This window comes from Bos indicus x Bos taurus, chromosome 1 (assembly GCF_003369695.1).
Source record: "Bos indicus x Bos taurus breed Angus x Brahman F1 hybrid chromosome 1, Bos_hybrid_MaternalHap_v2.0, whole genome shotgun sequence".
In the NCBI taxonomy this organism is placed as follows: domain Eukaryota; kingdom Metazoa; phylum Chordata; class Mammalia; order Artiodactyla; family Bovidae; genus Bos; species Bos indicus x Bos taurus.
In genome coordinates, this window is record NC_040076.1 from 29,000,564 (window position 1) to 29,024,785 (window position 24,222).

The window sequence follows — 24,222 nt, forward strand, 5'->3', positions numbered from 1 at the left end:
CTAAAGAGGGATCATTGTATTCCTTGTACTATGCCATATGCCGTATAATTAAAACTACGGTTTTTCTAGTAGTCATGTATGGATGTGAGACTTGAACCATAAAAAGGCTGAGTGCTGAAGAACTGATGCTTTTGAACTGAGGTGATAGAGAAGACTGCAAGGAGATCAAACCAGTCAATCGTAAAAGAAATCAATTTTGAATATTCATTGGAAGGACTGACGCTGAGGTTGAAACTCCAATATTTTGGCCACCTGATGTGAAGAACTGACTTACTGGAAAAGACCCTGATGCTGGGAAAGATTGAGGGCAGGAGGAGAAGGGGATGACAAAGGATGAGATGGTTGGATGGCATCACCAATTCAATGGATGTAAGTTTGAGCAAGCTCCAGAAGATAGTGAAGTACAGGGAAATCTGGCATGCTGCAGTGCATGGGGTGGGAAAAACTTGGACACGACTGAGCAACTGAACAACAATAACGCCATTTTATATAAGGGACTTGAGCATTGGTGGATTTTGCTATATGCTGGGGCTCCTGGAATCAATCCCCTGAAGGTCTTGAGGGACAACTGTGCTATAAATTTTTCAGTTTGAATTTCTTTCTTTTTTTTTTTTTTTAGTTTACAGCTTTTATTTTTTTCATAAAATATGCAATTACTTTTTTTGACTCATATTGTATGCATTTATTTTATTTTTTTATTCTTTTTTTTAACTTTACAATAATTTCTAAAGATGGCATATGTACTTTGGGGATCCTTTCAGTCTTATCACACCACATTCTCATATCAAACTTAATGATTCATTTACATCAATCCAGCTTGGACTGGTGGACATGTTCTATCAACTTCTAACATAAATGTCATGGACAAAATGTTTCCAAGGTAGACACACTGAAATGGGAAAATAGTGTCCTAATATCTACAAAGATAAAAGAAGTAAAAAAGTCAATGATATTACAATTCAAAGTACAAAACAAGATGATGTCAATTTAATAATTTAAAAAAGTTCCTGCCCAATATCACATAGTTGATTAAAGGCAGAGTTACCAAATATCCTATTGAATCCTATTACCACAATATTTAATCTACCCTCTTCCTGTCCCAACGGTGTTATGATGTTGTTGTTTAGTCACTAACTCATGTCTGATTCTTTGCAACTCCATGGACTGCAGCATGCCAAGTTTCCATGTCCTTTACTGTCTCCCGAGTTTATTTAAATTCATGTTGATTGAATTGGTGATGCGATCTAACCATCTCATCCTCTGCTGCCCCCTTCTTCTGCCTTCAATCTTTCCCAGCATCAGGGTCTTTTCCAATCAGGAATCCATCTCCCTGACCATGGATCAAACTCATGCCCTCTGCATTGGGAACTCAGAGTCCAAGCCACTGAACCACCAGGGAAGTCCCAAAAGGAGTTATAAAACTGCATTTAACATACTTGGCTGTAACAATGTGAGTAGACAGATTCTTGGTATGAATAAACAGAAAAAGAATTTCCTGTGGTATTAAGAAATAATAATGAAAATGGAACATCTAATTGAAAAGTTCAAATGAGTTTAAAAAATACTAACCTCTATTTCTCTAAAAAGGCTTCCTGGATGGCCCAGTGGTAAAGAATCTGCCTTCCAATGCAGGAGATGCAGGAGACATGGGTTCAATCCCTGGGTCAGTAAGATCCCTTGGAGGAGGAAATGGCAACCCACTCCTGTATTCTTGCCTGGAAAATCCCAAGGACAGAGGAGCCTGGCGGGCTACCGGTCCACGGGGTCACAAAGAGTTGGACATGACTGAGCACACAGCATAATGAAACATTGCTCTAAAATGTTCTTGTTCAGGTGCTAAGCCATGTCTGACTCTTTCTGACCCAATGGACTGTAGCCATCAGGCTCCTCTGTCCATGGTATTTTCCAGGCAAGAAAACTAGAGCAGGTTGCCATTTCCTATTCCAGGGGATCTCCCAGACCCGATTCAGGGATTGAATCTGTGTCTCTTGAGTCTCCTGCATTGGCAGGTGGGTTCATTACCACTAATGTCACCTGGGAAGCCCAGATAACCAGAACTATGCTGCTGCTGCTGCTAAGTCGCTTCAGTCGTGTCCGACTCTGTGCGACCCCATGGACTGCAGCCTACCAGGCTTCTCCGTCCATGGGATTCTCCAGGCAAGAACACTGGAGTGCGTTGCCATTTCCTCCTCCAATGCATGAAAGTGAAAAGTGAAAGTGAAGTCGCTCAGTCGTGTCTGACTCTTAGCGACCCCATGGACTTCAGCCTACCAGGCTCCTCCATCCATGGGGTTTTCCCGGCAACAGTACTGGAGTGGGGTGCCATTGCCTTCTCCCAACCAGAACTATATACCTGAGTAAATGCATGAACATGATCCAGAAATCAAAGTTGAAAAAGAGCAGGTTATAGAGAGGTAACAGTATCACTGCAACAAAGATGTAGCTTTCTTTTTCGTTTTTCTTACACTATGTAAACTTCCAACTTAAGGTTGACAATGTATTTAATTATTATAAAAATATATCTATTCCAGGTCACTGAAGTTAAATTACAAGAGGACAGCCAGGCTGGGAGTCTTCCAGACAAATCTCCAGATTTCGTGATTCATTGGGAAGATCTACGGGACTTAGCACATAGGCATGCTCATGGCTATGATTTATACATACAGTGAAAGGATAAAAAGCATAATGGGCAAAGAGAAAGGTGTATGGGGCAAAGTTCAGAGGAGTCTAGATGTAAGCTTCCAAGAGTCCTTGTCTCCTGATGGAATCACACTTAATTCCTCTAACAACAAACTGTCACAACACTTGTGAAATGCTGTCTACCAGGGAAGCTCATTAGAGCTCAGTTCTCAGCAATTTTAAAGGGGGCTAGTGAAATCTTATATATATGTTAAAAACCTAAATATAAAGGACGTCCAATGTGAGGTACTCCTGTTTTGCACCCTACCTTCCAAAAGTTACATGAATGATGAACTTATTAAGCTTATACATGAATGAAATAGTTCACTGAATCTAAGATCTGCCTTTTAAATAGAACACCAGAACAACTTTAAGGAATATATATTAGTGAAAATATAAATTTCTGAAAGACGTCTATTACTATTTCTACTATCATAAATTTCAAATGCAGCACCCATAAATTGCATTTTCCTTCTTTGAGGGGGTTGAGAAGAAGAGCCCATGATGTATTCCAAATTATGACTGAATTACAAATATTACTCAATGAGCTCTTCAGTAATAAATGAACTGAATCATCTCAATTGAATGGTTTGCCTTGAGTCAAAGTAGGAAAATGTCTGGCAAAGGGTACAATAAAAAAGGCAATTTACTTTTTCTACTTCAAAATGTCATCAGACAGCCTGTAACACAGTTGATATATCCAGTTGATTAGAGTCCCATAAAAATTTAAAGCAGAATTTAAGAACACTGTTTTACTTGGTATGTTATAGCAGACAAGGTAGGACTTTGATTTTAAGATTATTCCATTGACACAAAGCCTTTAAAGTCTATTCATAGAAACCACAAAATAGCCTAGTTGCCAAACAATTGGAGGAGTTAGATGTTAAAATTTAGAAGGGTATGCTGACAAATACATACTGAGAAGCCAGCTTGAATGTATTTGAGAAGTAACCTATTTTAGTTCTATCTTAAATCAGTTAGCATATAAATTAGAAACAAACACTATATCATCTATACTACCTAAGATCAATTGATTGGCTTACTCACGTATTTTATGAAGCAAAAAAAAAAAGAAAACCAAAATTTCAAAAAATGAAATGCAGCTGACTTTCGTGTAAATTATAAACCACTAAAACTGTTTAAATCACAGGTGTCTGATATAGAAACTGAATATATCAATGGATAATATATATATTTACAGATTTCTGGCAATCAAAATAATCAGGATTCTAATTGGTGTGGATGTCTGAAATATTCAACCTGTAATCAAGTAATGGGAATTTATTAAGACAATTTTGTCACATACAGATAATTCTAATATTAAGATTTTTAGGAAATATCCCTAAAATCAAAACTGTTGATTGTCTCACATCTTGCAAATGAACTTTATAATGAAATAAAACATAGTCAAATTTTCTTGGCAAGCAAGTATAATCAGTCGTAACAACATTTATTAGATGTAGTTACATTTTCTAATTCAAAACCATTTGTGGACTGTTGTATTTATTTCTGGTCCTGAGTAACTTCTAGGATTTTCAAAATCAGCAACTTATTCCACTAGATGTTACTAATTGTACTAGTATTGTATAGTAACAAGTAAGAGACATTGTTAAGTTTGGCCAAATATTAAAAAAATGAAGAAAAATTATATATTCCTCTTAGCTATTACACAGTCTTTGAAGCTGAATTGCTATTTAAAAAGTACATCATAAAATCATGAAGCAAAAGTTACATGTTTTGATCTGGGTATTTCAACTGAGGCTGCAGACTGACCTTGAACAAAGAAAGTACTTTCCGGTTGTTGTTGTTTTTAATTCTTTTATAGAAAAGGTATGGCATGTCAAATAGAAGGACAGAGTCTTAAATCATAATGAAAATAACACTTTCTTAAAGGAAGATATTCTAAAACGTCACCACTGAAAGTGGGTAATATCTTACTATCTACACTATTTAAAATTTTTTTTAAAACTTAATGTCACTATAATTTTAATTAAATTAGCCAATAAAGGGAAAATGCTTTTTACTTTGTCAACAAATTATACTGTCAGTCAACTGGAATTTATTGAGAAATTTTTTTAAAGATGAAAAAGTACAAAAAGTGATTATTCATATCTAATACAATATAATAATATCTATTCAATATAATAAAATGAATCTGGGTCTTTAGAAACAGAATTATATTATAGCTACTGTATATATTACTTTTAAATAACATTAGGTAGCAAAAAGCACATGACTCTAATGAGATAAAAATATTAACTACTAAAAGTCTGTAATAATATAAATTTCAAAACATTGGTTTTTATTATAAAATATGGTTTTGAAGTTTTCTTTCCAATATTACATTTTTTATTTCAACTTATATAACTTTCTTTTATTTAAATTAATATACAGTTTAATCATATTATATCCACTGAGCCCTGGTTATCTAAATTCATTATTACAATAAAACAGTTTCTGTCCCTTAAGGCCTAAATTGCACTTAGCTTATTAAATACTGAATTAAAATTAACTCCATTTATATTATCTATAAGTCTAATCAGGTATTCTCTAGGAAATAAGTAGGAATGGATAGCATATTTTACTTTTATATGCTAAATGATTCCAATTATACTTTTACTAAAAAAAAAAAAATTCAACTTGAGGAATTTTCAAGTCTCCTTTTTCTCTAAATTTATATTCTTAACAAGCTTGGTTGCCTGCTCAAGTAAGATGAGAAAAAGGTACACTTTACAGGAAGTGTGTATGTACATGCTTGGGGCTGGGAAGCAGAATGGTAAGGGACCTTCAGTGAAAGTAAAAGTTTTTCAGTCTGACACAGGAAAACAAATAAATCTAAAGTAACTAACAATCCTCTATGATAATGATTACAATATGATTAAGAAATTAATAAATTTTCATATTACTTATTTTTACATTGATTTATATTTCTCTGCCTTCTCACAAAAATTGCAAAGGTGATTTTTCAAAGCATTAGAGCAGATAAAATATACTATTAACATTTGGAGAAAATTTAGAAACATCTTTATCAAAGTGGAGGGCCCCCCAAAGTTGAGCAGCTCAAGGTCCAGAAAGCAGAAAGCCAAGTTAAATCATTTCCTATAATGAAACATAAGGGAGGTCTTACATGAAATTTTTACATATTTCATCTGAACAATCACTGCTCTTTTACACAACAAATCACTATAGGTTATCTAGGTTAGCTAAGGACATATACAGATAGGTATATGTCATTGATAGATATACATATACAGATAGGTATATGTCATTATAGGTATACAAATACACATCCATCTTTTTCAAACAAGATTAAAAATTCCACCTTATATATAAAATGAAGATAATTACTGCTTCAGATCAAAGCTGGCAGTGACTTAAACATAGATAGATATACATTACTGACAAATATTAAACTACAATTGATAATTAGCTTTTAAAAACTTATTTTAATGGTAAAAGTTTGGAAACACTATTCACCTATCAGTATTTCTCCTTCTTTAGTTTTTCCCTTCTGACTGATTTCTCATAGATTAACTGTAATTATAATAGTTCTATTGTAGACAAAAAATTCGTGATTTGATAATTTTCCATCATCTTATTAAAATTTGTAATTAGATATGTAATGTTTATTTACTTATATTTAGCCAGCTTCATTTCAAAAGACTGACTTGAGGCAAATTAAAGATAGGTACATATAAACAGCATCAGAAGTAAAGGAGAAGAATACAAGCTACGGAGAACAAAGGTCTGTAGATAAACAAATATAAAGCATCTGGGAATTAATTTTCTTTCCTAAATAATTTCCAAAATAATTATGATTTTATAGACTCTACTGACTCTAAGACAATTTTCCTTGATTATTTCCCTTAAGCAACAAATATTTTAAGATAATATTCAGGAGAAGTATTCTTTTAGTCTATATAAAGTTATAGATATTTACAATACTAAAAAAGTTGCAGTGCAGCAGTGCACAACGACCACCAAGTAGACAAGCACTCCGGGCAGATGATGTGCTGGGAAATACCAGTTGCATGGGGACAGATAAAGCAGAAGGAAAAGAACAGCACCTACGAATAGTTCTTCAGGAAACTGTGTGTACATGCCTCTGTGAGTGTGTGTTCTGAAGGTGGGAAATTGAAGACAACTTCATGGGAAGCTGCTATTGAATCATATTTTAATTTCAACTACATCTCCTTCAGCAGTTTTCAAATTTGTACTAATCTTGCTAATTAATACATAGTTCTCTAATGTCTATTTGTACACATTCCTACAAACAAAGGGAGTTAGAATTTAGTGTTTTGGCTAGACTAGAACAGAAAATATGGGTGTTACATAGAAAAGAGAAAGAAATTCAAATTCACTGAGTGTTGACTGATTTCTAGTCCTCACATATTACATAGTCTCACTTGCCAAGGCTGTAATATCAAGTGTGTGTTACATGGTTGGAGAATCTGAGATTTTCAAAAGTTAAATAAAATGTTCAAGGTCACTCAACTAATAAATACAGGTGGAACTCAACTTTCTGAGTCCAAAATCTCAACTCTTAAGTATACTATGATAGCATGACTATGTGTGAATTACTTTTTGTTTTTGGCAATTTCCTTGGGTCAACAATTTTTTAAAACCACATACTCATAGCACCAACATGTGGTCATGTCAGCTGTATGAGCTTAGGCAAGGCACATAACTTCTCCAGGCCTCAGTTTTCTCAGCTGCAAAATGGAAGATAATTTCAGCACACTCCTGAAAGGCGGTTAAATAAGATAATGTGTCTAATGTGATTAGCAGTGTTTGAGATACAGCAGGATAGATTAAGGAGAGCACCTACTAGATGATAAGAGATTTTAAATGTATTTGTTTACATATACATTAAATATAAATTGAAATAAACCAATATGTTCTAATACTTATAATATCTTTTCATACTGAAAATAAATTTTCAAAAGATGAGCATGTGTCAGCTAATATAATAAAATAAGCCTTTTTTCTAGTGGACTCAGCAAGTGAGTTGTTACACACTCTTTAGCAGATTCTCACTTCCATGGTCATCATCCTAAGCCTTATTTTTTAATTCTGCATTTACTTTTTTCTGGAATAGTGTAGTGCATTCAACAAATATTTCTTGTTTATCTGCTTTGTGTCAGGCTCAGTGCGCTGGTGATACAGTCATGAATGGAAAGCATACAATACTCATTGCATGGAGTTTTGTGTCTAATGGGAGAGACAGACATTTTACAAATAACACAAATGCATTTAATTACAACAGTGACTGATAACACAGAAAAAAGTATGGTAGTATTACACTGCAATGAGAAAGGATCTGTTAATACAGTATGGAAAAGGAAGCGAAGCTCCTGAAAAAAATTACATTGAAGGTGGAGGTCTACAGGATAAACTGGACGATATATCATCCAAACTTACTGGAGATCACCTTAAACTTAGTTCAGAAGAGCTGCCAATCACTTCTGACAGGCACAGCAAGAATATATTATATACTATCAGTTCTGAAGTGTAACTTTTAATATGGGCCTCCTTTCAACATCAATTCTAATACAGTCCATACAATCACATTTTGTGGAATGCTATCTAAAATATTAGTCATCAAATAAACAGGTGAGAGCCAAGAAAAAATCAGAGAGAAACAGTTTTATGTGGGAATTTTGTGAATGAACTCTTAATACTATTTATTTGTTTGAGTCATATTTCTCCAGAATTTTCTCTTCTATTTATTTATTTAACTTGGTCAATAAATTTATTATTGTTTTTATCCAAAAAAATCTTCATAGAAAATTATGCTTTGGTTTATCAGCTCCAGTGGCCCATTCCTGAGCTCTGTGTAGGCTTACCTTCTTCTAAGCTACTCCATCTTTTTTCTGGACATTTGACACTCTGAGATGACTCTACTTCTTCTTTTTTTTTTTTTAATTTTATTTTATTTTTAAACTTTACATAATTGTATTAGTTTTGCAAACTACTTCTTCTTTTAACCTTCTTTCTTGGGCTTCTTCTTATGAGGAGATGTTTCTCTGCTACAGCATCATAAGCTTTCTTAGGTATCTCCTCAGTCATATCTAGAGTCACATTGTTCTTTATGTACTGAGAGCATTATTTCTTGTAAGCATCTTCATCTTCTTCAATCAGGTAACATGTATAATCTGCAACTTCCCAAACTATGATGTGCTTCTAGTGTCCTTCTACAAAGGATTCCTTGCTTTCTGAGTCATAATCAGAGGGATAGACAAGTCTTCATCCACAACTCCCTTCAGGACCCCAAAACCTTTACTTTAAGTAGTAGTTCTGGCAGCCCTGCATCCAAATAGCAGGTGAAGGCACCAGGTTGACCACCAATGGTCTCCATGTCGTACCCACCTTCAGTCACCCCCACTTGTCCTTCACAGATCTTGTCCACACCAAACCTAGTGAGAGTCTGAGGGTCAGCAGGTGGCTAGTCGAACAGGTCACAGGATAATTTTCCAGGGCAGCCTTCACACCATATTTTGGAAGTTGATGAGCATAAGCCACACAAACTAACCTATCTCCTTCTACATTGAAGAAGCAGTCTGACAAATGGTATCTCTTTTGGTTATGTGAACTATCACCCTGTATTTGACTGTGTTGTACTTGTTTTTATCCTGGATTTCCAAGCATTTCTGAGCATAGTAATCAGCTTTACCCTCTCATCTTTCTCCAAATTTCGCTTGGTGTCTCTTGAAATAGGCCTTATTCCTGATACCTTTAACAAACCCCATCCTGCAGAACAGAGTGCCCACTGCTAGCCTGCAGACTCAACACCTCCGGGGGTAGGAGTGGGGGCAGGCATAGAAAGATGGCTGAAGCCTGTGCTCAGGCACAGTAAGTAGCCAGAAACTTCCTCTTTAAAAAGAATACCTTTGGGATAATTTTCTTTCTGGCAAGTTACACTTCTGGGAAATTCCCACTCATGGTACAGTCTATTTCTCAATGAAGTCTCACACTTTTCTTGAATCCTGCCCCAACTACTGCCCCGTTTCAACTGAGACTCTTCTCTTTCCTCTGTCCCTTGCTCTCTCTGGCTCTTTAATCCCTGAACTAGCTCTCCATAGGATTTCTTCTTCTCTTTACCTTCCTTTTTCTTTTTTAACCCCTTTTCCTCTCTCCCTTTTCTCTTTCCTTTTCCTCTCTTCCTTTTAAATCATCATTGATAAGGCAAAAGTGAAAGCCTATCAAACTAAACTAGCTATTGACTGAAACCATTAAATAAATAAATTCAATAATTTTGAAAAATGAAGAAAGCAAGTGCCTTGGTTTGATGCATTTTATGAGAAAATTAAGTCAGAATTCACTTAATGCACATCAAGAAGGCATTTTTAACACACACACACATAAGCAGCAAAGAATTAGGGGTCAAGAAAACCATTATAGCCAATTTTGCCAAAATCAATTTAAGCACATAACCTTTCTAAACCTCAGAGTGACAATTTTTGACAAGAAGGTACTAGATTATTTTTTCTCCTTCTAATTTCAAATTTAATAAACTTTTTATTAAAGTGAAAGACTAATTCAAGATTAAAAGTTTTCTGAGTTTCAGGACACAAAGCAAATAATTTGAATCTTTTTACTAAATGCTAACATAGACCAGACCAAAAGGTTTATTACATCAAATAATGTGTTTTAGGCAATAACAGAATTCTAGATGATAGGAGAAAATAAACACACATACTAAGAAACACAACCATTCAGCACCTCCCAAAAACAAATATAAGAATTGTCCATTCCTCTTCTATCCCCAAACTCTACATATTACTCAAGTCTTACCATAAGCTTCACAAAATCTCCCTGACAATTCTTTAATTAGCATGAAAGACACCAGGGGATAAACCAGTTCATGTAACCAGTCTTCCCAACACAACCATAATGTTATCACATAAGACATTATCACATAAATGTCTATGTGATAGAAATCATGTACTATACCTTTTTAAAAAAATTAATTTTAAATAAATTGACCTGAACTGAATTAATAATGTGTATAGAAAGCTAAGAAACTCATATAAAATTCAACATCAACTCTGAAACAGTAAAAAAAAAAGAAACCAATATACATCACTTAAGAAATTGTTTTCAGAGTAATTGAAACAGGAAATGGAAATTAAGAAAAAAAACTCTTAACTACATTGGAATAAATGCAACTTAAAGTTTATAGTATCAATACTTTAGATACCTACAAGTGTGGCTATATAATTAGTATGGTGTAGGCTTCTAGAAAGATATTTTCATAAGGAAAACTAAACAAGAAATTATTTGGAATGCTCAAATAAGATTATCCTCTTCTTTTTTCCCCTACAGTTTACAATCCCTGTTTAGGGGCCTTTTACAACATGTTTACCACTATGAAAAGTCAAATCATTAAACTCTTCACTAATCATATTTCCTTATTAATGCATAAATTTGTGTAAGTTTTAACACACATGGTCATTCATCCGAACATATACCCCAATTAAAAAAATAATAATATATTCAGCCTCTAGTGAGAACAAATTCAGATTGGTCTGCATGTATAGCCTACATTGAAATAAGAATGCTTATGATTAAATATTGAAAATTTCCCCAAACGTTATATAAATCTCTGGTGACGACAGCAAAAGAAAGAAAGCACAAAAACATCAGTATCCTTAAGGAACCATCAGCTTCTTTTTGTTTGCTCCAGTTATAAATTTTGCATCTGTGCATTGCTGCCTAGATTTTCAAAGGGTTCTGCAATAATTAATTTAACAGTCTACCCATGGTGCTGTAATATAGCCAAGAACTTTTACATTTATATAATTTATAATATCCATATGAAGGACAGATTGAGATCCAGGTTGAGATGGGACTTATTTAAAAATAAGGGCTGGGTCACTCTGACTGGGCAGGATTTTGACCTGAATGGGGGATAAAAATCCAATCTACGGTCTTAGTTACAAGGTCTGATATGATCAAGCACCAGTCTATTACTGTGATTAGCTGCCTTCCACTGAGTACAAGCTATAGTGGCCTTCTTTCTGTTCCTTAAGCACAACCAAGCTCAACTTAGCCCTAAGATCTTCACATCTCTGCTTGGAATTCTCTGTCCGAGTTGGACCCAAGCTCAAATATCAAGCAGATTTTAATCAAATATGACCTCTGAGAGAATTTTTCTATCCACCTAGGGAATATATATATATATATATATATAACTATGTCTTAAGCAAAGAATGTTATAATCGTGTTCATCTATGACTAGCTATATTAGCTCCTAAAGTCCCTTGGATCTAAGTCTGCTACTTTTACTAAAATTGGTTTTTGTTGGTGAAAATCACCGATTTGGATACTTGTTGAATATCAGCAGGTTACAGCTCATAAGATCACCAATGGTTTTGGGTTGGTGGTTAACTCACCCTTGTCAAACTACTCTCTCCAGTAAGAGAGAATCTGCAACCTAAACACTATGGTCTGCTTGTGCATTACACACAGATTAGGGGCTATGCCACATTGAAAACAAACAACAAAAAAAAAGCAGACAAAGAAAACAAACCTTTGCTCAATATGAAAGTAAGGAGAGGCACTATCTAGTTGAATCCACTGTGCTTCCCTTGAAAATTGCTCTTGAGATTTTATTTAAAAATATAAATTCTACCTGTTATTCTTTGATTAAATTACGCATTTGAGGAAAAGCTACTTATTTGGGCATCTTCTTTCTTTAGAAAATCACTCTCAAACTACACTTTCAATACATTTTTCAACCTGCACTGAAGGCCAAAGAGTAGGTTTGTGACATCTGCTTTTTCGTTGGCATGTATACTGTCATTGTGAACAGGTCCAACTACAAGACTCAATAACCCCGCAAACAGCAAACAACATGAGATAACTGTCAGAATCATGATAAATCTGCTAACTCCTGAAGATGATGTCATGTCTCCTTTGGCTGCTGTCAGTCTGCCTTCGGGGGAGACAGGGAAAGAACAGAATACTACCCTTCAATGGGAATCTATAATAAGTCACATGCTTTATCCATATAATCCTATTTAACCTTTTCTTTGCATTCACATTAAGGGTTATCATCCTCCACAGATTAAGAAACAGAAACAAGAGATTTTATGTGATTTACCAAAATCACCTGGACAGATAAGTGAAGGACTGGAGCACTTGTACAGATCTGCCTGATGTTCCCCCATCCAAAATGGCCAAAATCTTTAAAGTCAGGCAAACTTTATCCATAGACACAGCAACTATACTAATGATTATAGCTCATATATTTCCTTGCCTCCCAAATTATCTTCTAATTTTTGTTGCCTACATTTTTTGTTTTGTTTTTGTTTTTTGCTTTCTCTTATTATCATCCATATTATTAGCATTTTAGTGTAGCTCATGAAATTTTGGCTGTATCACAGGAAGTTCACAGAGGAGCAATGTGCCACTCCACTTGTCATTTTAAGTTGCCATTTTCAGAGTCCATTTGGTCATGGATGTTTCTTTTAATAATTACCATGACAATGTATTTCATTGTTGATATTATTGATTGCTAATGGCCAAACCTACTTTGAAAATAATAATATTAGAATTTTTAATGCAGATGTTAGATACTGTAAATATATAAATTGCTCACAACAGACCACAAATAGTGTAAATTTGGCAATCTGACTTGTCACTAACATAAAAATGCTATTCAAATTCATTCACAGCCAGTTACATGAAGGATAAAGGAGGGAAAAAAAGGAGAGGGAAAGGATATAAAATTTAATAAAGATGAAAATGTGAGCAGAGAATGAAACAGGCATATAAACAAGCAGAAAGATCCATAAAAACAAAGCTATACACAAAAATGAGTATTACTCTGAAGTATAAATTTGTATCCTAATTTGCTGATTTTTTCCAACTGTTATGACATCCCATGTTATGTCTGGCCCATTGGTTCAAACTGACCTTCGTTTCACTACAGCTATAGCAGTACCAAGTGAGCAAGCATGTCTGTACACAATGCTTCCACATCTGTCCATCACCATCCAAGAATATAATTCCTTTACCTTTGATAAAGCAAGCTAATCAAAGAATAAGTTCAGAGATCCTTTGTTTCATAGACACTTGCTAGTCTTTGGCAACAGCTGACTTTATGAAAAGTGTGTCTCTTTTAAAGATGAAAGAGAGGACTATCCAGTTGAAGACAATTGCATTTTGTGAATATTTGTCATGTTTACAGATAAAAGGCCTACATTTGTTTCGTATAATTCATAAACACTTCATAAGGAAAGGCCTCTTTGAAGGCTTATGATCATATTACAAGGCAGATATGATTTTGATTAATCGAGATTGCCTATGTATTTCCACTGTAGCCTTTAAGAGACAAAAGTTTGGAAGTGGCCCAACGCCCTCTAAACGTCATCACAATGGCTGGCTGAAGGAAAATACAACAGCTCTTCGAAGCTCCAGTGTTTGTTGGTAACACCTGTGATGGCAGGTGGCTCTTCATGAAAAGCAAAGCACCACTTTCCTCTTCAGTGGAGACCGAGATGTTCCACAGCAGGTCAGCTGACCAGGGTGCTTCCAGTTCAGTTTTATACTTCTGAAGAACTGGATTGTGAGCACTAACAAGTTCCCAATTTAGCCTGTTAGAAATTTAAAGAATGGTCTGCTTTCCCTCCCTTAACATACATTTTCCTTCACTAAGTATAGCAGGAGATGTAATCTAGTGACCTTTCAGAATCCAATTTAAATTTAAATGATAGATTTTAAGATTTTTCAACTAGACATGTATTGAGGTTTGAAAAAATACTAATCTTCCCAATATACTCCAGGGAGAAGAAACGAGGTAAAACAAACCAAAAAAATGAAAAAGAAGTATCACTGAAAGAGTGATTTTTTTCCCCCCATTACCTGGTACACACATTATTTACACGGTGAGAGATAGAACAGAACCAAATCTTAATATGCTCAAGGTATTTTACAACAATTGCACTTTTCAGGTATAAAATGAATAGAAAATAGCATGGATACATTGCAGGCCTATACCAGGCAATGAGTAGGAAATTTATGACTAAAATTTAATATGATATAGTCAGAACTCATCTGGTATATTAAATTTAGAATTCCAAATCTAAGAGGGATATAGACAAATTTAAGTTTGCTAATAAATAAGAATTCAAAACCACGTAATGCAATAGGAAAAACAATTGGGGAGAAAATGGAAATACACATTCTGCAAATAGAAAGAGCCCCAGGGTATTATACTCAAAGGCACACCATAGAGAAAAGTGATTGGATCTGTTTTGTGAGTGTCCATGGGTTATAAATTGATACATAGATTTTTAATTCAATGTAACAACAAATTTCCTAATGGAGAAACCTATTCAAATATGGAATAGGCTACCTCATGAGATTGCTTTCACAGTACTGAAGACATCTAAGAGGAAGCAGAAACAGAGATGCTGAAGAAAAGATTGAAGATTAAACTCTGTTACTGAGGTCTCTTGAAAGACTTGAGTCTATGAATTTTCCAGTAAAGAATTGCCTACAATAGGAGAGATTGACAAAGAGAGCATCTCAGAGTAAAATAAATACCAACATACAATAAGTAACATCATCTAGTAGCAGAAGTAACTGTAACAAAAACATAGTTTATAAATGCTTCTTTGATGATGTGTTAGGCAATTCCCAAGTATAAACAAGGTGACAAGTTTGAATTGTGAAAACCAAGATGTTACTGATGAAATTTCTAGAAAAATAATGTATTGAGAAAAGAACAATGATCTGCATTACGCAAACATTTTCACAGATCTTAATAAAATGTGTTCACCAGTACTAATCCAGCACTGATGGGAAGAAAGAAATATTAGTTGGTAAATCCAAATTCTCCACTTATTACAGGTTGTAGTAGCACCAATCAGGCAGAAATGGTCCATAAGATGCTTACTGGACCGAGACTGCATATTGTCTAGGACCAAGCAATGTTTACAGTGTTAATTTCATGCTCACTTTAAAAATCCTTAAAATTACTTACTTGAATTCAAAAACACTTTAGAATAAAACAAAGGTGACTTTCCTACTGAACACAAGGGTCCTGACTAACTTTTAAGGCATATGCTCCATCTAATATTATTAGATCATTTTTTTAAATATGAGGTTAGTGTGAGTGTCATCCCTATACTCAGTCTAAGCTATGGAAGGGGATTGTAAACTCTAAAGTTGAGGATTAGTTCAAGTCACGGTGATTTTAGTGGGCACTGATGTTTTAAGACTGCAAAAGCAGCAGATGTCCTGATCTGACTATTTAAACAAAAATTACTTTAAAAAATTATTTGAAAAATTATACCTATGTCAATCCACTTTTTAAAATGAAGACTACTTTCAAATACCCAGGAGAGGTAATAATAAATAGTTATTAACATTTTCATGTACTTTCCTTGAGCTAATGTGTTTCTTATGTAAAGAGGTTTCTAAAAAGATTTAATTAAACTTCTGATTTTGAGATAATTGGAGATTATCATGCAGCTACATAAAATAACAGGGAGAGATCCTGTGCAGACTTCACCAGTTTCCCCAAATGTTAATATCTGAAAAGCTATGGTACAAAATCCTAGCCAAGCTGTGGCACTGATACACTCAAGATACAAAATTACATCACAGGCGGCTCTTCTGATAGCCTTTTACATTCACATTGCAAAAGAAACACCTTAACTAATGTTCTCTTAGAAATCTCTGAACTTGTACATGCTGCTGCTAAGTCACTTCAGTTGTGTCCGACTCTGTGCGACCCCATAGAAAGCAGCCCACCAGGCTCAGCCATCCTTGGGATTCTCCAGGCAAGAACACTGGAGTGGGTTGCCATTTCCAAAACATGACACTTCAATTTATATAAAAATAATGAGAATGTATCTATAATGTTTCCATATAAATTTACAAAAAACATGGTGGTTTTATGGTCTTCTCCTATGTCTGTCCATGTTGAAATCAGCATTAAAAAAAAAAATGATGTATATATTTATAATAATTACAGGTTATCATACTAATTAAGTAATACTAATTAATTAATTAATGCACTGGTCATAACAAACACCCTCTTCCAACAACACAAGAGAAGACTCTTTACATGGACATCACCAGATGGTCAACACCAAAATCAGATTGATTATATTCTTTGCAGCCAAAGATGGAGAAGCTCTATACAGTCAGCGAAAACAAGACCAGGAGCTGACTGTGGCTCAGACCATGAACTCTTATTACCAAATTCAGACTTAAACTGAAGAAAGTAGGGAAAACCACTAGATCATTCAGCTATGACCCAAATCAAATCCGTTATGATTATACAGTGGAAGTGAGAAATAGATTTAAGGGCCTAGATCTGATAGATAGAGTGCCTGATGAACTATGGAATGAGGTTCGTGACATTGTACAGGAGACAGGGATCAAGACCATCCCCATGGAAAAGAAATGCAAAAAAGCAAAATGGCTGTCTGGGGAGGCTTTACAAATAGCTGTGAAAAGAAGAGAAGCAAAAAGCAAAGGAGAAAAGGAAAGATATAAATATCTGAATGCAGAGTTCCACAGAATAGCAAGAAGAGATAAGAAAGCCTTCTTTAGCGATCAATGCAAAAAGATAGAGGAAAACAAAAGAATGGAAAAGACTAGGGATCTCTTCAAGAAAATCAGAGATACAAAAGGAACATTTCATGCAAAGATGAGCTTGATAAAGGACAGAAATGGTATGGACCTAACAGAAGCAGAGATATTAAGAAGAGATGGCAAGAATACACAGAAGAACTGTACAAAAAAGATCTTCACGACTTAGATAATCACGATGGTGTGATCACTCACCTAGAGCCAGACATCCTGGAATGTGAAGTCAAGTGGGCCTTAGAAAGCATCACTATGAACAAAGCTAGTGGAGGTGATGGAATTCCAGTTGAGCTATTTCAAATCCTGCAAGATGATGCTGTGAAAGTGCTGCACTCAATATGCCAGCAAATTTGCAAAACTCAGCAGTGGCCACAGGACTGGAAAAGGGCAGTTTTCAATCCAATCTTGAAGAAAGGCAATGTCAAAGAATGCTCAAACTACCGCACAATTGCACTCATCTCACAGGCTAGTAAAGTAATGCTCAAAATTCTCCAAGCCAGGTTTCAGCAATATGTGAACCATGAACTTCCTGATGTTCAAGCTGGTTTTAGAAAAGGCAGAGGAACCAGAGATCAAATTGCCAACATCCGCTGGATCATAGAAAAAGCAAGAGAGTTCCAAAAAAACATCTATTTCTGCTTTATTGACTATGCCAAAGCCTTTGACTGTGTGGATCACAATAAACTGTGGAAAATTCTGAAAGAGATGGGAATACCAGACTACCTGATCTGCCTCTTGAGAAATTTGTATGCAGGTAAGGCAGCAACAGTTAGAACTGCACACGGAACAACAGACTGGTTCCAAATAGGAAAAGGAGTTCGTCAAGGCTGTATATTGTCACCCTGTTTATTTAACTTATATGCAGAGTACATCATGAGAAACGCTGGACTGGAAGAAACGCAAGCTGGAATCAAGATTGCCGGGAGAAATATCAATAACCTCAGATATGCAGATGATACCACCCTTATGGCAGAAAGTGAAGAGGAATTCAAAAGCCTCTTGATGAAACTGAAAATGGAGAGTGAAAAAGTTGGCTTAAAGCTCAACATTCAGAAAACGAAGATCATGGCATCCGGTCCCATCACTTCACGGGAAATAGATGGGGAAACAGGGTCAGACTTTATTTTTCTGGGCTCCAAAATCACTACAGATGGTGACTGCAGCCATGAAATTAAAAGACGCTTACTCCTTGGAAGGAAAGTTATGACCAACCTAGACAGCATATTCAAAAGCAGAGACATTACTTTGCCAACAAAGGTCCGTCTAGTCAAGGCTATGGTTTTTCCTGTGGTCATGTATGGATGTGAGAGTTGGACCGTGAAGAAAGCTGAGTGCCGAAGAATTGATGCTTTTGAACTGTGGTGTTGGAGAAGACTCTTGAGAGTCCCTTGGACTGCAAGGACATCCAACCAGTCCATTCTGAAGGAGATCAGCCCTGGGATTTCTTTGGAAGGAAAGATGCAAAGCTGAAACTCCAGTACTTTGGCGACCTCATGAGAAGTGTTGACTCATTGGAAAAGACTCTGATGCTGGGAGGGATTGGGGGCAGGAGGAGAAGGGGACAACAGAGGATGAGATGGCTGGATGGCATCACTGACTTGATGGATGTGAGTCTGAGTGAACTCTGGGAGTTGGTGATGGACAGGGAGGCCTGGCGTGCTGTGATTCATGGGGTCGCAAAGAGTCAGACACGACTGAGCGACTGATCTGATCTGATCTGATACTAATTAAATAAAAGTGATAATTAGATTGCTTATTACTGTATTTAAGTACATATACCATATTCTTATATTTACATAAAATTATTTATAAATAAAATATTCATAGCAGTTAATTATATGCCATGATAGATATATGACAGAGGATAGGATGGCAGATTGGAACTTATAAGTTATTTAACACAACAAACATTTCATTGGGGTGGGTAAGATAAGTATATGATAAAATTGTGACTTTATGTGGAATGGAGAAAAATTATAAAGTAAATAACTATTTATATAATTGTTTGAAAATTATCCTCTATGTTAGAGACTTTCACATTTAAAAATTCTTTAGGGAGTTAATTAAAATAGAAAAAGTCATCACCACAAATATATGATCAAGAGATTTAATTTTTGGCTTTGCATATTTATTTTGACATTTTTAACTGCATTTTAAAATATGAGGAAACAAAATATCATTTCATATTTAAAGCAAAGAGTTCATTTTTTTTTCAGTAGGTCTCTTAGAGTAAAATCTTTCATCATAAGTAAAATGGTATAGTATTAAAATGTCATCACCATTAAGATATTTACAAATTTATGAAATGAAGTATCTCCATACTTATGAAGAACTTGACTTTATAAGTCAGAGAGTATATAAGAAAATAGATCATGATTTGTTATTAAAAATATTGCTTTAACAAATTACTTGGGGGCACAAATAAAATTACAGCTGAATGAAATGAAAGTGTTAGTCACTCAGATGTGTCTGACTCTTTGCCACCCCGGGGACTGTTGCCTACCAGCCTCCTCTGTCCATGGGATTCTCCAGGTAAGAATACTGGAGTGGACTGTCAGTCCCTTCTCCAGGGCATCTTCCTGATCCTGGAAATGAACCTGCATCTCCTGCATTGCAGGCAGATTCTTTACAATCTGAGCCACCAGGGAAGCCCCTGAATTATATAAAGCATATGAATTAAAAAGGCTTTACTATATGGTAGTGTGAAAAAATAAAACTATTTCTGAAACAGAAATAATTTTTAATATCAAAAGCCAAAAGCAGAACATCCTGCATGAAAATATCTCATGAAATGTACAGAATAGTCTCCCAGGATATATATATATATATATACACATATATATATATATATATACACTTTTATTTTAGGTACAATACTTAGATGATAAGCATTAATTGAAGGACAAACATATGCTGTTGGAGTACAGTCAAAAGGCAAGTCACTGATGTGACATGTTGTCTAGTAGGAAAGAATAATATGGTGATTTTTTCAATGTTATACACACACACAAACACACACACACACAAACACACACACATACATTATTAGATCTATGTAAATGCAGTATTTAAGTAAGAAGGTTAAGTCCAGATTAAGTCTATTGGAATGAGGCAGGCAAGAGGATATTTAAAGGGACAGGGGTTAGAGGGTGTGGAGAAAAGGGAACCCTCTTACACTGTTGGTGGGAATGCAACTAGTACAGCCACTATGGAGACCAGTGTGGACATTCCTTAAAAAACTGGAAATAGAACTGCCTTATGACCCAGCAATCCCACTGCTGGGCATACACACTGAGGAAACCAGAAGGGAAAGAGACACGTGTACCCCAATGTTCATCGCAGCACTGTTTATAATAGCCAGGACATGGAAGCAACCTAGATGTCCATCAGCAGATGAATGGATAAGAAAGCTGTGGTACATATATACACAATGGAGTATTACTCAGCCATTAAAAAGAATACATTTGAATCAGTTCTAATGAGGTGGATGAAACTGGAGCCTATTATACAGAGTGAAGTAAGCCAGAAAGAAAAACACCAATACAGTATACTAATGCATATATATGGAATTTAGAAAGATGGTAACAATAACCCTGTATGCGAGATAGCAAAAGAGACACTGATGTATAGAACAGTCTTTTGGACTCTGTGGGAGAGGGAGAGGGTGGGAAGATTTGGGAGAATGGCATTGAAACATGTATAATATCATATATGAAACGAGTCACCAGTCCAGGTCTGATGCACGATACTGGATGCTTGGGGCTGGCGCACTGGGACAACCCAGAGGGATGGTACAGGGAGGGAGGAGGGAGGAGGGTTCAGGATGGGGAACACGTATATACCTGTGGTGGATTCATGTTGATATATGGCAAAACCAATACAATATTGTAAAGTTAAAAAATAAAATTAAATTAAAAAATAAAGGGACAGGAGTGAGGATAGAGACTATAGAGCTTTTATAAAGGTTTCCAACAAGAGGAAATAGATATTTGGTCATGAAATATAAGATAGAGTATAAAGCAAAGTAGAGCACGGAAGGCATTCCAAAGGAGAAGGGATGGCGTGGATAAAGACACAGAGTCTTGGTACCTGAGAGAAATTGCACTGTTGAATTTAAAGAAGTAGAAAGTGATCAGATAAGGACTTCCTGGTGACTCAGTGGCAAAGAATCTGACTGTTAATACAGAAGACACCAGTTAGATCCCTGGGTAGGGAAGATCCCCTGGAGAAGGAAATGGCAACCCATTCCAGTATTCTTAAATCCCATGGACAGAGGAGCCTGGCAGGCTACAGTCCACAGGGTTGGAAAGAGTCAGACATGACTTAGCTACTGAGCATGCATGCACAAAGTGATCAGACACTTAATCTCTGAATTTGCCAAGGACTTGAAATTTATCCTTAAGACATATTATTTAAAAATGTGATTCTTATACCCATAGGGCTTCAGTGAAGATGCCTCAGTGCCAAGTGGACAGGAATCATGGGGCTGCTAGCGGCAGCTGGAAAAACACTAGCTTGGTGCCTCAAGACACAGAAATAAATAACCTACTGTGACTATTGCCTACTGATCTCAGAGTCTGTGTGCTTCCTCCTAGGACTGGCTAAGGATATACAATAAAGAAGTGCAGTCACACCCCTGTTTCAATTAGACTTTTAAATAACGCCATCTATTTAAATATGCATGTTTCTGAAAATTTAGCATTAGATCCTTTTGAATATCAAAAAAATTGTAATTGAATGTATCCATGCACCCATGGTTTCTGTCCTGGGGACAATAGCATACAAGGAGTTAGGCTTCTCTTCTGACTACTTCACCTATCATCCCCAAAGCAAGTGTGCACACACACACTTTTACAACCACCAGACTTTTTCTTAGACAGCTGCAAACTGAACAGTACCTTTGTGCTGCCTACTGCTAATTGCCATTCTAATCGCCTAGTGCACAATGGCAGTTTTTTGTGCTCAAGATTATCCAGACAATCAAGGAAACCCACCTTCAGTCAGTAGATTACAAACAGTAAAGACAATATCAAAGAAATATTTGGGACCATATTTGAGATGGCATAACTGACTTGTGAAATCCTGTTTTATGTTTTTGGTTCTGATATGTCTATCTCATATGAACAAGAAAGTATCAATCTATGACATAATCTATAAGGGGGAGGCAGTTTCAAGCGTCAGAAACTCTACAATAGATGCTAGATCTCCATTTACAGATTAGCATTCATCTGTTTAGAAAACAACTGTCATAGGCTATAGTTTATCACAGAATGATTTACACTTGTCAGTCACACACAACATCTGCATTTGAGAAAGTTTATTACTCCAGCAATACTGTGAAGAATATATTTGGTGATGAGTTGAGTATATTTGAATCAATTATCTCTCAAGCTTACTTGGCTTATAATTAATTATACCTCCTGCTGTGACTTTATTATTTAACAGATTTGCTGTGGAAAACTGTAATTCTTTAAACTTATTCTTTTTTTGTTCTCAACTTTTTGGAAATGTTAACTATATGAAAACTCAAGGAAAATGGAGGGAAAAAAACTGTCTTTCAAGCATTTACCAATTGCCCCCCTCTAGCCTTTAAAACAGCTTCCAGTGGAATTCAAAGGAAGACTTGTAGTCCTAGCAGAATTCCAGCCTTATTCAAAGCCAATTTTCTTCTTGGTTCACTGGCAGGTGGGTCCTCAAAATCACTAAAAAATCCCATAGTATTCCCATAATGATGAAACAACTCTCTCACTCTCTCAGATAGCATTTCTATGTCTCCTTTCAGCTGGAATTTCCAACACCTCTCTCTCAACTTTTCATCTTCAGCTGACTGTTAAGTGTTAGTCACTCAGTCGTGTCCTATTCTTTGTGACCCCATCGACTGTAGCCCACCAGGCTCCTCTGTCCATGGGATTTTCCAGGCAAGAATACAGGAATGAGTAGCCATTTCCTTCTTCAAGGGATCTTCTTGACCCAGGGATCGAACCCGGTTCTCCTGAACTGCAGGCAGATTCTTAACCATCTGAACCACCACAGAAATCCTTAGCTGACTGCCTTGACTTTAAAAATAAATGAAAAAACAGAAGCAATTATAGAACATCATCAACACCCAATCAAATCTACCACTCCCTCTGCTTAAAACTCATATACTCCATCTCCTTATTATATCAGATTAACTATCCCTACACTTCTCCAAGACCAATCCTCTATTCATACTCCAAATCCCTTCTCTTCCCATATCAAAGATTTGTACCTACAGTTATCCATACTGACTCAGCAATTTTCCATTCTCTACTGGTACAACCATATCAGCTGAAATATCTCCTACCTTAAAAGAAACTTTTTTGACTTATAGTTCTCTATTTCAGCTACCAATATACTTTTCTATTCCCCTTTAGAGAGTATCCCCTCATAAAAATTATCTGCACTTGCTGCCTTTTCTTTCTCACTTTACATTCATTTTTAACCCATCAAAAATAGAATTTCAACCAACCATTCCCATAAAACCCTTTTTTTAGTCCAAACAAATGACCTCCGGTCCTAACCAATGTTTAATTCTCAATCTTCATTTAACTTAAGCCCAGCAGCTGCAGCTGGCATGGTTGAGCCCTCCCAGCCTGTCCTCCTTTTTCACCTACAGATCCTTCTTCCTGATGTCATCACATAAGAGTAACTTAGGGCTCAGCAGCCAGACTATATCTCTCCTCATCATCACTTTTCAGGTAAACTGATTAAATCTCATAGCTTGAAATATCTTCTATAAACAGATTACTTCTGATTTTAATTTGCTAGCCCTAATGCCTCCACTGAATTCCAGGTTCAGATATTTGACTGGCTACTCAATATCTTAATTTATATGTCAAATAGTAAATAGTGAAAGTCGCTCAGTCATGCCCACCTCTTTGCGACCCCATGGACTGGGGCCTGCCAGGCTTCTCT

At 35.8% G+C, this 24,222-nt stretch overlaps 1 protein-coding gene and 1 pseudogene across 1 annotated transcript in view; both read right to left on the bottom strand.

Moving 5' to 3' along the window:
* Nucleotides 1-24,222, bottom strand: part of GBE1 (1,4-alpha-glucan branching enzyme 1) — a 321,456-nt gene that overhangs the window by 116,234 nt on the left and 181,000 nt on the right. The window lies entirely within an intron of this gene.
* On the bottom strand, nucleotides 8,470-10,665 carry LOC113898298 (annotated as a pseudogene).